The 13,150-nt window shown below is 42.9% G+C and overlaps 1 long non-coding RNA gene across 1 annotated transcript; it reads right to left on the bottom strand.

Annotated features, from left to right (window-relative positions):
- Positions 1–853: 853 nt before the first annotated feature.
- On the bottom strand, positions 854–9,936 carry LOC111545782. Its single transcript, XR_002732540.3, has 3 exons — positions 9,773–9,936; positions 9,456–9,613; positions 854–909 (listed from the first exon to the last, which is right to left on the bottom strand). It is a non-coding gene; the product is annotated as an uncharacterized LOC111545782 (long non-coding RNA).
- Between the last annotated feature and the right edge of the window lie 3,214 nt (positions 9,937–13,150).

Below are 13,150 nucleotides of genomic sequence, written 5' to 3' on the forward strand. Positions count from 1 at the left end.
GCACAGTCAGGGCTAAAGTCAGGGGCAGGTGGAGATGGGATCCTGGGAGGGAGAATCTGACTTTCTAAACTAGCAAAAACTTTCTAATAATTAAGAGCTATTTAAACACAAAAAGAATTCAATGACATAGTGTCAGGGGGTCACCTGAGGCAGTAGCCAGGCAGAGGCTGGATGGCCACCCCCAGAAGAACCGCTGCAGGGAGATTCCTGTGCTGGGAGGGAGATGAACTCTAGGAATCTGGTATGCTGTAGTTCTCCGAAATAGAAGTTCTGTACACCATAGACTTATTTTAGAGGATATACTAAAAAAATGTCAGTAGCTTCTTAGAAACATTTAGAACTTTTGCTTGTTTTCAAAAGTGAAAAATGAGTAAAAGTGAACAAAAACCATGAATGATTCTTCTAGTTTCCTTCAGGCATTTTAATTTTATGTGTCTTTGTGTTGCTGTTAATTTCAGATCCTGTGTTTTCTTTCACCTTTATCCATATTTTCATTAGATCTCATCCATGCCTTTCACTTAGAAGGTTTTAATTTGTGCCTTGGGTGGTAGGGCTTTGGAATCCATCGGAGGAGTTTCAGGTCTGGCCGTTTGTAAAATGACTAGAGCAAGAGTCCATTAGTATTTTACCTGTTTGGTACGTATTTCCTTACACTTTTTTCTCCAACTGTCATCTTCTGGTCACGTTTGGCCTGACCACGTTTGAGTCTAAGAAAAAATTTTAAACTCGTTTTTGTTTTTTAAAAAATTATTCATTTACTTTTAGAGACAAGGTCTTGCTGTCTTGCCCAGGCTGCAGTGTAGTGGCTCCATCACAGCTCACTGCAGCCTTGAACTCCTGGGCTCAAGTGATCCTCCCGTCTCAGCATCCAGAGTTGCTGGGACTGCAGGTATGCACCACCACCTCTGGCTAAAAGAAAAAATATTAATTATATGAAAAATGTTCATAATATTACAAGTAAAGAAAAAAAGTAGAATTGCTAGAATGATTCTGGAAGAATGAACACGCAGGTACAACCAAACTAATGTAGAAACCAAAAAAAAAAAAAAAAAAAAAAAAACCCAGAAAAGAAACAATGAGGACTTTCCATAATACTAGAAACGATATATACCATCATTCCAATAATTAACATAATGCTGGCAAAATAATATACATCAATTAAAACGGAAGAGGAAAGCCCACAAACAGACTCAAGGCAGCATAAAATTGAAACTCTCTGCTGGGCGTGGTGGCTCATGCCTATAATCTTAGTACCTTGGGAAGCCAAGGCAGGAGGATTGCTTGAACTCATGAGTTTGAGATCAGCTTGGGCAACATAGCAAAACTCCATCTCTACAAAAATTTCAAGAATTAGCCAGGTGTGTCGACATGTGCCTGTAGTTCCAGCTACTTGGGAGACTAAGGTAGAAGAGGATTGCTTGCACCTGGGAGGTCAAAGCTGCCGTGAGCAGTGACCACGCCGCTGACTCCAGCCTGGGCAACAGAGTAAAATCTTGTCTCAGAAGAAAAAAAAAAGTCCCATTTAAAATCACTAAGAAAAAAGATGACTTATTTATGAAATGGTGAAGTCTTTGGATTAAAAAAAAGAGGTAGAGGCCCACCTTAGCCTTTAGACTAGAATAAATTTCAAAAATAACCATGGAAATATTGAGGAAAAGCGCAGGTGAACATTTATGTAATCTTTGGGGAAAAGGCACTAAAAAAAAAAAAAATGAAGACAGAATCTGAAATGAAAAACATTGATTTTTTAACTAAAAACGCCTGTATGTAAAACACACAATAAATGTGAAGTCAACCAGCAAAGTAGAAAGGAAAATATTAATATTACTAACATACACAGAAAAGGGTTAGTATAATAGATAAGAGGCTCTTACTAATCATAAGAGAAAGAGGAATGCCTCAATAGAAGACAGAACAAACCAGGTATATAGCACATTAATCAAGAAGAAATCCAAGTGTTGCCTGTAATCCCAGCACTTTGGGAGGCCCAGGCAGGCGGATCACTTGAGGCCAGGAGTTTGAGACCAGCCTGGCCAACATGGTGAAACCCTGTCTCTACTCAAAATACAAAAATTAGCCAGGCGTGGTGGTGCTTGCCTGTAATCCCAGCTACTAGGGAAGCTGAGGCATGAGAATCGCTTGAGCCTGGGAGGTGGAGGTTGCAGTTATCTGGGGTTGTGCCACTGCACACTGCACGCCAGCCTGGGTGACAGAGCGAGACTGCATCTCAAATAAATAAATAAATAAATAAATAAATAAATAAAAATAAAAAGAAATACAAATGTTCAGTGAACATATAGCAATTCAGTCTTGTTACTGATGACACATTAAAGCTATGAGAGACTATCTTTGGTCTCTACAATGGACAATGTATTTTTGTTTAATATAAGCATCTAGTATTGGCTTCAGTTTGAGGAAGCAGACGCTGTCATGTCCTGATGTGTATGTGTGAACTGACGCAATCTTTTTGGAGGTACATTTGGCAACATAGCTCAGAAACGGAAAACATTCAGACTCTTTCACAAATAAAGTCCACTTACGGGAAATGTTTTTCCAAAGAAATAATTAGGGCTGTGTGTCAGGGTTTAGCTATAAGAATATTTGTACAGCATCGCCTTTAATGAGTAGAAACTGGAACCAATCTAAATGTCTAAGAATATTGGTGGGTTCCATAAATATTGCCATGTCCATAAACTGTAGTACTATGCAGTATTAAAAATGTCATGGAGGAATATTTAATGGAACAATGTTCGTGGTATGTATTTCTGTGACTGTTGTTGGAATACTGTCATTTATTTATTTTGTTTCAGTTGATTTTTTTAATGGTATGAACTTTCAGTAAAAGAGATTGAGACTAAGTCTGGAATGTTAAAGAACTGAAGCAAATTTGGGGCTCCCGAGTGCCTTAGTTTCTCCTTGATCTAACCCCAAAGCATTCAGCTTTTGGCCTGGACAACGTCTCTACAGAAGGATTGGGTTTTGTGGGCTCTGTGATAGTGTAAAGGCCCAGTAGGGCTGGAAGAATTGGTTGAGGTGTGCAGTATGGCAGCCGGTGGCATTCCTGGGAACTGATCACTATCAGATGGCTTCTGTTCCAGCTCCTCTAGACCTGGCACTGTGCAAGGTATTGAACTGCGAATCAAGTCCAATACAACTGCGATCCCACCCTCTGGTTTCCAATAAACATAAGTTCCAGGCACAGGTGCCCAAGAGCTGGCCAATAACACCATGGTATTGAGAAACTCTCAGTCTTTTGGAACAGGCTCTGTTTTCTTCTCCACTTCTCTTCCCTATTTCCCTCCCCTCTCCTCCCCATCCCCCACCTACAGATAGGCCTGAAACTATTACAGTTTTCAAGAGGAGAGCCTTTTTTTTTTTTTTTTTTTAAGAAAAAAAGAAATAGTTCAAAATTAAGAAATCAAAGGCTGGGCGTGGTGGCTCACACCTCTAATCCCAGCACTTTGGAAGGCCGAGGCGGGTGGATCAGAAGGTCAAGAGATTGAGACCATCCTGACCAACATGGTGTAACCCCATCTCTACTAAAAAAGAAATATGAAAAAATTAGCCGGGTGTGATGGCGCATGCCTATAGTCCCAGCTACTTGGGAGGCTGAGGCAGGAGAATTGTTTGAACTTGGGAGTCAGAGGTTGCAGTGAGCTGAGATTGTGCCACTGCGCTCCAGCTTGGGGTGACAGAGTGAGACTCTGTCTCAAAAAAAAAAAAAAAAAAAAATTAAAAAATCAATTTTAAGTATAGGACCTTGAAAGGGATCATGTATGTGAGGGGGTCTGAGCTTAAGCTTCATATGCTTCGTGGTAAATCTACCTCTAATTCTGACTTTGGTTTCTCTCATTTGCATGAATTTTCTTTTAGGTTTTTTTTTTTTTCATATTTCTTTCTTTCTTTTTTTCTTTTGAGACTGATTCTCACTCTGTTGCACAGGCTGGAGTGCAGGGGCATGATCTCGGCTCACTGCACCCTCTGCCTCCTGGGTTTAAGCAATTCTCCGGCCTCAGTCTCCCAACTAGCTGGGACTACAGGTGTGTGCCACCACACCTAGCTAATTTTGGAGACAGAGTCTCAATCTGTTGCCCAGGCTGGAGTGCAATGGCATGATCTCAGCTCACTGCAACCTCCGCCTCCCAGACTCAAGCGATGATCCTGCCTTAGCCTCCCGAGTAGCTGGGACTACAGGCACCTGCCACCACACAAGACTAACTTTTGTATTTTTAGTAGAGGTGGGGTTTTACCATGTTCCCCATGCTGGTCTCAAACTTCTCAAGTGATCCGCCCACCTCAGCCTCCCAAAGTGCTGGGATTACAGACATGAGCCACTGTGCCCGGCCTGCATAAATATTTCTAAACTGTGTGAAATATTGTCTTACAGATTTTAGAACCTTATATAAATGACACCCTCCATGACATTTTAACACAATTTGTTTTTCACACTCAAGGCTTTACTTGGGAGATGTATCCATGTTGATATACTAAGATTTGGTTTCTTTTCATTGCTATGTAGTATTCCATTGTGTGACTACCAGAATCGCTCTATTTTCCTGTTGCAGTTTTTCAATAAAAATAGCAGGTTATAACACAGAAGCACATTGTAAACACACACACACACACACACACACATTTTCTTGCTGCAGGGCAGTTAAATCAGTCCCATTTTGTTGTAATATTAGAATAGGATTAGGTCAATAAAACATTATTCTGAAAAAAAATCTGGAAACAATACTGCAAAAATGGAATATGATGCAGGCAACGTTTCAAATCAGTGAGGGAATATGGACTATTTAATAAATGGTATTGGGCTGGTGTGGTGGCTCATGCCTATAATCCCAGCACTTTGGGAGACCCAGGTGGGTGGATTACCTGAGGTCAGGAGTTCAAGACCAGCCTGGCCAACATGGTGAAACCCCACCTCTACTAAAAATACAAAAGTTAGTCTGGTGTGGTGGCAGGCGCCTATAGTCCCAGTTACTTAGGAGGCTGAGGGAGGATTATCGCTTGAGCCCGGGAGGCAGAGGTTGCAGTGAGCCGAGATCATGCCATTGCACTCCAGCCTGGGTAACAGATTGAGACTCTGTCTCCAAAAAAATAAAAATAAAAAAAAATAAGTGATATTGAGAGAAACAACTCTACATATACAAAATAAATAAAACTAAGTAGCTACCTTATGTGGTATACAAAATTATACTATAGATGAATTAAAAACCTAGCCCCTCAATATAAAAATTAAAAATTGTTAGCTTAAAATGTATAAGAAAATATTATGATCCCAAATAAACGGAGATCTTAAATAGGTCACAGAAAATAAAACTCATGCAACAAAAGGCTGAACATTTTAATTAGGTCAGTGAATAAATGTCATCCAAATAGTAAAAAAGGAACCGTACAATAAGATACCCCAATGTTAAAGACAAGCTGAGGACTGGGAGAAAACTTTGCAAATTATGTAGCAAAGAATGAGTACAACAGATGAATTTTTTAAAATGCCCTTTAGAAAAATGATCTAAGGGATGGGCACAGTGGCTCATGCCGGTAATCCCAGCACTTTGGGAGGCCGAGGCTGGTGGATCACCTGAGGTCAGGCGTTTGAGACTAGCCTGACCAACATGGTGAAACCCCGTCTCTCCTAAAAATACAAAAATTAGCTGGGTGTGTTGGCGGGCGCCTGTAATCCCAGCTACTCGGGAGGCTGAGGCACAAGAATAGCATGAACCTGGGAGGCGGAGGTTGCAGTGAGTCGAGATATCTCAGCACTGCACTTCACCCTGGGCAAAGGATCGAGACTCCGTCTCAAAAAAAAAAAAAAAAGAACAAGAAGAAAGAAAAATGGTCTGAGGATATGCATAGACAATTCACAAAAGGGGAAATACACGTGGCCACAAACAAATAAGAAGATGCTCAAACACATTTTTTATCAGGCAAATACCAATGAAAACAATGGCAAGATACTGTTCACATTTACTCAGCTGGCCACCTTGAAAGATCTGGTAGGTGAAGGGTTGTCAAGATTGCAGGGAAACAGGAACGTTCATGCTCTGCTTTCATACTTAAAACGGTGAGGACAATTTGGGCATACCTCAGACCCACTATCTCCTCTCACAGGAATTTAGAATAGAGAAAAGGAAAACACAGATGTTTACTGCAGTGTTGTTGGTAGTAGTGAAAAGTTGTTAATGATATTTAGTGTCTGCTAAAAGCTTAAGAGGTCAAATAAAATATGGTATATCCATATAATTGAATGCTATTCAACACAAAAAAAACCTTATATATATTTTTATATGTGAAATTATATATATGTATACACACACATATATATATATATACACACACACACACACATATATATATATATATATATATACATGAATGCATATGAAATTCTGGAAGGAAACACATCAAACTCCCAAGAGTGGTTGGGCGCCTGAATAACAGGGAAGGATTTGGAACTGTGGGAGGTGGTCAGTGGGTAATTTAGTCTTGTATATGATGCCCACTTTTGTTTAAAAGGGGTATGTATTTGTGTCTCTTTTTCAATTAAAAGTAATTTAAAATATAAAAGACTGGAAGGATGCGTTGTACATTCACAGTCCTATCTCTTGGGAATGAAATTATCAGTGACTTTTAGCTTGTTCTTTTTTCTTATCTGCACTTTCTAAAATTTCCACAATGTTTGTCTACCACGTCTGTAATAAGAAAACAGTTTTTCTTAAGGATTATGGAAAGTTTCAAAAATTCTCAAAAAGTTAGTTTTAGGTTAGCTTAAATATACGACCACTCTCTCCTCCACCATTTAGATGGACGGCACTGTATTTGGGAGGGGTGGCAGATTTTTTTGTTATTGTTGAAGTTTGAGACAAGGTCTTGCTCTGTCACCCAGGCTGGAGTGCAGAGGCACAACCATGGCTCACTGCAGCATGGACCTCTCAGGCTTAAGAGATCCTCTCATCTCAGCCTCCCAAGTAGCTAGGACCACAGGCATGCACCACCACTCCCAGCTAATATTTATTTTTGTGTTTGGTAGAGATGGAGTCTCCCTTGGTAGCCCAGGCTGGGCTCAAACTTCTGAGCTCAAGCAATTCTCCTGCCTCGGCCTCCCAAAGTGTTGGGATTACAGGAGGGAACCACTGTGTCTGGCTTGTGTGGCAGCTTTTATTGCAAAATTAGATAACTCCCCGAACTTTGGAAGTATTTTTTAAAAAGCTTCCAAGATTCACTTAGCCAAGACTGCTCAGGGGGTTTAAGTCAATGGCTCTTCCACTTTTCACTGATGTTCTATTAACCAGCCATACTCTAAGGGTTTGACTTACTGACAATAAATATTTAACTCCAGTTAAACATAGCTACTTTCTGGAAATGAGTCTTCTCAGATAGCTGAGGGTTTATCCTTTTAAATTCTTAAAAATTTTTACATTGTAATAGTTTCTAGAATATTTTACCTACTTTCCTGCCTCTGAACACAGAGGATCTAGTTCTAGCCTTCTCAGCCTTGCCATTTCTGAAGGCTGCTATGTATCTGTACTGTCAGTATCTGCCTTCAAGCACCCTTTTTTCTTCCAATTCACCACGGGTTTAGAAATTAACTTTTTCGGTTTGTTTATACAATAATCAGCCTGAGGGTTCATACCAGAGGATTCCCTAAGATCAAAGAGCACACAGACTTTATGAAACCTATTTTGGCTGTTTCCCAGCCCTTTTTGTTTGTTTGTTTTACCGCTTTCTGATTTTCAGTAGTGTTCTGAAGTGCTGGCTTCAAGTCTGGGAGGCGGTAGAGGATAGAGAGGAAAGAACAGCTTAATTCCTTGCTAAACCGTGATCTCTCTAAGGTCCAAAGTTGTGCCATGACCCCAAGGCTCTTGTTACAGAAATTAGATGCCAATAGATGAAATGTGAGAATAGCCCTATATTGAAACAGAAACTGGAGTCGTACAGCATCTTCTATAAGATTTTGTGATTTTATACAAGAATTTTCCAAGACAGATCAGGTGATTATTAATAACCCCTGAAAGTCACAACTCTATGCAGCTGAGAAGTGGGAGCCCAGGGAGGTGTGTGCAGAGCTGAGGCTGTCATCACAGACCTATTCTTTGCAAAATCTGAAGGGGAAGGGAAGGGAGAATGTAAAACTGGGCTGCAAAGCTCAAGTCTCACAAATAAGACTTGTTTTCTTATTTGCATGTCACTTCATACTGCGATCACCAGACAGTAACATCGTGAGTGGTGATTCACAACTGAATTCCAAGCCTCTGAGTCCAGGAAGTTATGGCTCATTAGATGTTATCACTTCGCTGGGAGGGGATGATGATCAGATCTAATAAAAACACAAAAAATGAAGATTCCAAATTCCTTTAAGAAGGAGAGTTTTCCTTGTCAAGGATGCAGGGCCTGTGCAAATTGCTCCTGTGACACGTACATGCAACAAAAGCTCAGAACAAAATAGTAAAGAAGCAGCCGGGCGCGGTGGCTCAAGCCTGTAATCCCAGCACTTTGGGAGGCCGAGACGGGCGGATCATGAGGTCAGGAGATCGAGACCATCCTGGCTAACACGGTGAAACCCCGTCTCTACTAAAAATACAAAAAACTAGCCGGGCGAGGTGGCGGCGCCTGTAGTCCCAACTACTTGGGAGGCTGAGGCAGGAGAATGGCCTGAACCCGGGAGGCGGAGCTTACAGTGAGCTGAGATCCGGCCACTGCACTCCAGCCTGGGCAGCAGAGCGAGACTCCGTCTCAAAAAAAAAAAAAAAAAAAGTAAAGAAAAAGGGGTTGGCCTGTTTATAAGTCTCCTCCAGGGTCCGCCATTCATTCTGACAGATGACAGCTCCTCAGGAGTCAACGTTATGCAGCACGAAGCACAGGCGTTCGGGAGAGATGAGCTGTCCATGTCTCTGAGCTTTTCCATCTCTCTGTGCTTCAACGTCCCTTCAATAAAGCGAGTTTCACCCTTTGCTCTGCTGGAAGGCAAAAATAAATGACTGCTTGAGAAGTACTTAGAGTTAGCAGGGGGTTGTGTGAGATCAGAGTATAGCATTGTCTCCCCTAAAAGGCCTAATCCTGAATGGGAGAGTCAGGTGACCGCCCTCCTTGGGGTATAGTTCATTCTGGTGCTGGACTTCCACAATAGGAGATTCGGAACACCCATAGGGAGGGCATTGGGAATGTGCTTGAACTCCTGGAATATTGGTCCTGGAAAGGGCCTTAAGGATCAGTTCCCTCATTTTATAGACACAGAAATGGTGGCCCAGAGAGGTGGAGGAATTTATTTAAGATCACACAGCTATTCCCAAATCTAAGCCTGCAGATCATAAGCCTGGTACTCTCTCTACAGACTTTCTCAAAGTGGGGTCCCCTGATACTTCACCTCAGAATAACCTGGTGTGCGTATGTGCATAGGGGAGATGTTGGTAGTGGTGAAGAGAGTTGCTAAAATGCAGGTTCCTGGGTCCTACCTTAGACCTACAGAATCAGAATCTCTGGGAGTGGTCCCTGGGAATCTGTATTTTAGCATCAAGGGAATCTTATGCAGTCCTGCTTTGTTTCAGCAACAGCTGGATGTGCCGGCTTCTAAATGATCTATGTAGCATAGCTATCGTTGATAAAATGTCTCCTAGAGAACATAAAAAGAACATATCCTATTAGTAGCCACTGGACAATGCCATGTCCTCAATTGTTTACAGTATATGATAATCAGTTTAATGTCCTTTAAGCCAAAATCATACCAGACAATGTTTTGAACAATCAAAGCAAACTGGAGAAACAAACGTACCTCATATTGGCCCTTTAAGAGCCTCTGTTCCCCTGGGTTCTAACGAGGGTGTGTGCTGGGGACAGGTCACTCCCAGCTTATCCTACCATAGCCACCACCTCTCTGAGAGATCTCACTCCATACATGTGGCTCTGGCCTGAGAGCAGATGCTTTCTGATATAGGACTGAACCACCCTCTCTCTAATCAACCAGAAAGGACCTGGCAAGTCAGTGGTAGATAAATATAGCTGAGCTCTCCCAGGAGGAGCCCCCAGGAGGGTTAAATATGGTGTGTGAGCAAATGATGAACAGATCAACAGCTTCCTCCTACTGTCCCCCAAAGGCCATTTTCACAACAGGAGCAGCTGCACAACACTCACAAACAGAAATGGACTCAAAGATAGAACCTCCAAAACCAGCTGGATTCCTGTTCCTCCATAACAACTGGCCCCTTAGGGAGGACTTCACTCTTGGGTGCCTGTATACCTGATTCTCCCACCTGCCTTGCAGCCTGTCCTCACCTGCCTCCAGAGGCTCCTGCCGAGTCAGAGCCTTTGAGGCCCTCTCTTGCTCTTAACGTCGAGGTAACATGGAGCAAAGACAGAGCTGAATTTTAAGAACCACCCCGTCAGGGGAAACCACTCATTACAGTCAACCTCCTTGGCCACAAAACCGCAGGGAGGGATAGAACAGGACCACTGAGGTTGCCTTCAGCCTGCATGTATTTAGGTCATCTTGTGGCTTGAAAAGAGACAGGAAAGGATGGTTATTTTAATTTCTCTAAAAGTTATGCTAGAAAGCAAAACCCAGAGGCACCAAAAAAGCAATTCCCAAAACTCAGCTCAGTGCCCTCCAACACAAAGTGTTCAGACAGCATTTCTCCAATAAATAAGCCGCTCTGGGGGTGTAGCCACTGAGGCAGGGCTGCTTCCTGCTGGGTGACATGGGTGAACACCTTTCGTGACTGCCCACACATAATGCAGGATGTGGACCAAACAGACTTAGAACTCTGCTTTTGTTGGTGCTCTGAGAGTACTTTGATGTCTCAGGGCCTGGTTCATATTTTTCAAACTCTCAAGACTAATGTATGGAACTAGACTGCCAACCTGTTTGTGAATTTACAGTGAAGAATAAATAACCCAGCTCCAGAGCGTGGACACATTCCCTCTGTGTAGGGAGAGCCTTGTAGAAACCAAAGGGTGGCTTGGATGGTTACCTGGTGAGCACAAAGCCACAGTCAGGGGAAACTAGATAAATCAGGCATTTCGCAGCATCAGTATAAACAGTAGGGCATTATACACCTGTCCAACCAAAGACCACAGGATACTGGCATGCCACCTGTGCTCACGAGCCCTGTGTGTCCCAGTTCCAGGAGACTGTCAGCAGGTGGGACTTCCAGGCCTTATCAAGGCTGTGCCCTTTCCTATCTCTGTGGGGACAGGCACTGCTGAGGTCTCTAGGTGTGACTCTCCTTTTACTCCCAGACTTCAAAACTCTTTTTCACGAATCCATTTTTTTTTTTCTTTCTCTAATGGAAGCATTGCTACTTGCAAGTCATTATCAGTCAGGCTTCATGCACCTGAGCATCCTCCTCTCTTTCAGGTGGCTGTGCAGCTCTGATGTACTCTATACAAACTCTCAGCTTTGACTGTCAGAGGAAAGCCAAATTTCCCTCATTGCCAGAGTTATGAGGGGCACCACTCCATGGCCCCCTAAGTACTAACTGATAAATCAGGTTTCCAGGAACAAAGACCGGATTGGGGATTTTTGTTATGTTTACCTTCTTCTCTCCTACGCTCCCAGTGCTGTGGCAAATAGTTCAAAGAGCTCAGACGAATGTTGGCCAAAACCTCCAAATGGAAGCTAAGGAGGTCACCGTACTGAGAAAATTCCTGAGAGGAAAAGTGCAGCGGGCACAGCTGTGGCCCATCCTGTCAGTGATCATTCCCTCTCTGGTATGGTTCGGCTCTGTGTCCCCACCCAAATCTCATCTTGAATTGTAATCCCCAGGTGTTGACAGAGAGACCTGGTGGGAGGTGATTGGATCATGGGGGCAATTTCTCCCATGCTGTTCTCATGAGATCTGATGGTTTTATAAGGGGCTCTTCCCCCTTCGCTTCACACACACGCTCTCCTGCCTGCTGCCCTGTAAGACATACCTGCTTCCCAGCGCCATGATTGTAAGTTTCCTAAGGCCTTCCCAGCCATGTGAAACTGTGAGTCAATTAAACCTCTTTTCTTTCTAAATTACCCAGTCTCAGGTAGTATCTTTATAGCAGTGAAAGAATGGACTAATACAGTCTCCTCTCTTTCTTGGTCACTAGCAGGGACTATCTGGGTTGCCTGAGGAGCCTCTGGTTTGGCTTGGGAACAGAAAATTTCAACCTGGCAGACCCAGCAAATGGCAGCAGAGCGAGGGTTACCCAGGAGACACAGGGAACACAAAGCAGAATCAGAGGGAGGTGACAATCAGAGAGCAGCTCGAACCTCGTGGGGGTGTTTATTAAGCACTTAATACTTACAGAATGACTGACTGACTGACTGAATGAATGAATACATGAATAGTTCGACCATCTCATTTTACTAAGGAGGAAGCTGGAGTCATAGAAGGAAGCTGATTTTCTCCAAGTCCCATAGTCGAGCAGTGGCACCTGGGATGGGTTTGTAGGTGATATGAGTCCTAACTATTTTGTTGTGATATCACAATGATGGCAATTGGGTAAATGGGGGGCAACAGGGTGGAGAGAAGGAAATAAGGGTGAAAACTAGAAATCCTATAAAAAGAGTAAAATGATTTTGAGTCCTCTTATAGAAGAGTTTCTACAGAGGTTAAGTTTCTTATAGAAGAAGAAGAACTTGATCAGCACTGGCCCCAAAGCTTGCCCTTGTCTTGACCCTTGATAGCACACCTTCTGTACTCCTACCGCCTCCATCCACCCCAGTCAAGCATCTTCCTGGAGAAGGCACCGTTATTTATTTCCTTTCTCTTCCACCTTTAGTCGCTCCCCTCTCTATCCCCCATAGGTGACATGTATGATCAGCATCTCATCCTAAGTAACATTTTCACTTGATCTAACTCCCTTATTTCTCTTTTATATTTCAAACTCCTTGAAAAAAGTGCCTAAGCTGGGCACAGTGTAATCCTAGCACGTTGAGAGTTTGAGGTGGCAGATTGCTTGAGCCCAGGAGTTTGAGACCAGCCTGAGCAACGTGGCGAAACCTCGTCTCTACTAAAAAAAAAAAAAAAAAATTAGCTGGGAGTGGTGGCACATGCCTGTAGTCCCAGCTACCCGGGAGGCTGAGGTGGGAGGATTGTTTAAGTCCAGGAGTTGGAGGCTTCAGTGAGCCATGATCGCACCACTCTGCACTCCAGCCTGGGCAACAGAGTGAGACCCTGTC

This window comes from Piliocolobus tephrosceles, chromosome 7, assembly GCF_002776525.5.
Source record: "Piliocolobus tephrosceles isolate RC106 chromosome 7, ASM277652v3, whole genome shotgun sequence".
Lineage (NCBI taxonomy): Eukaryota > Metazoa > Chordata > Mammalia > Primates > Cercopithecidae > Piliocolobus > Piliocolobus tephrosceles.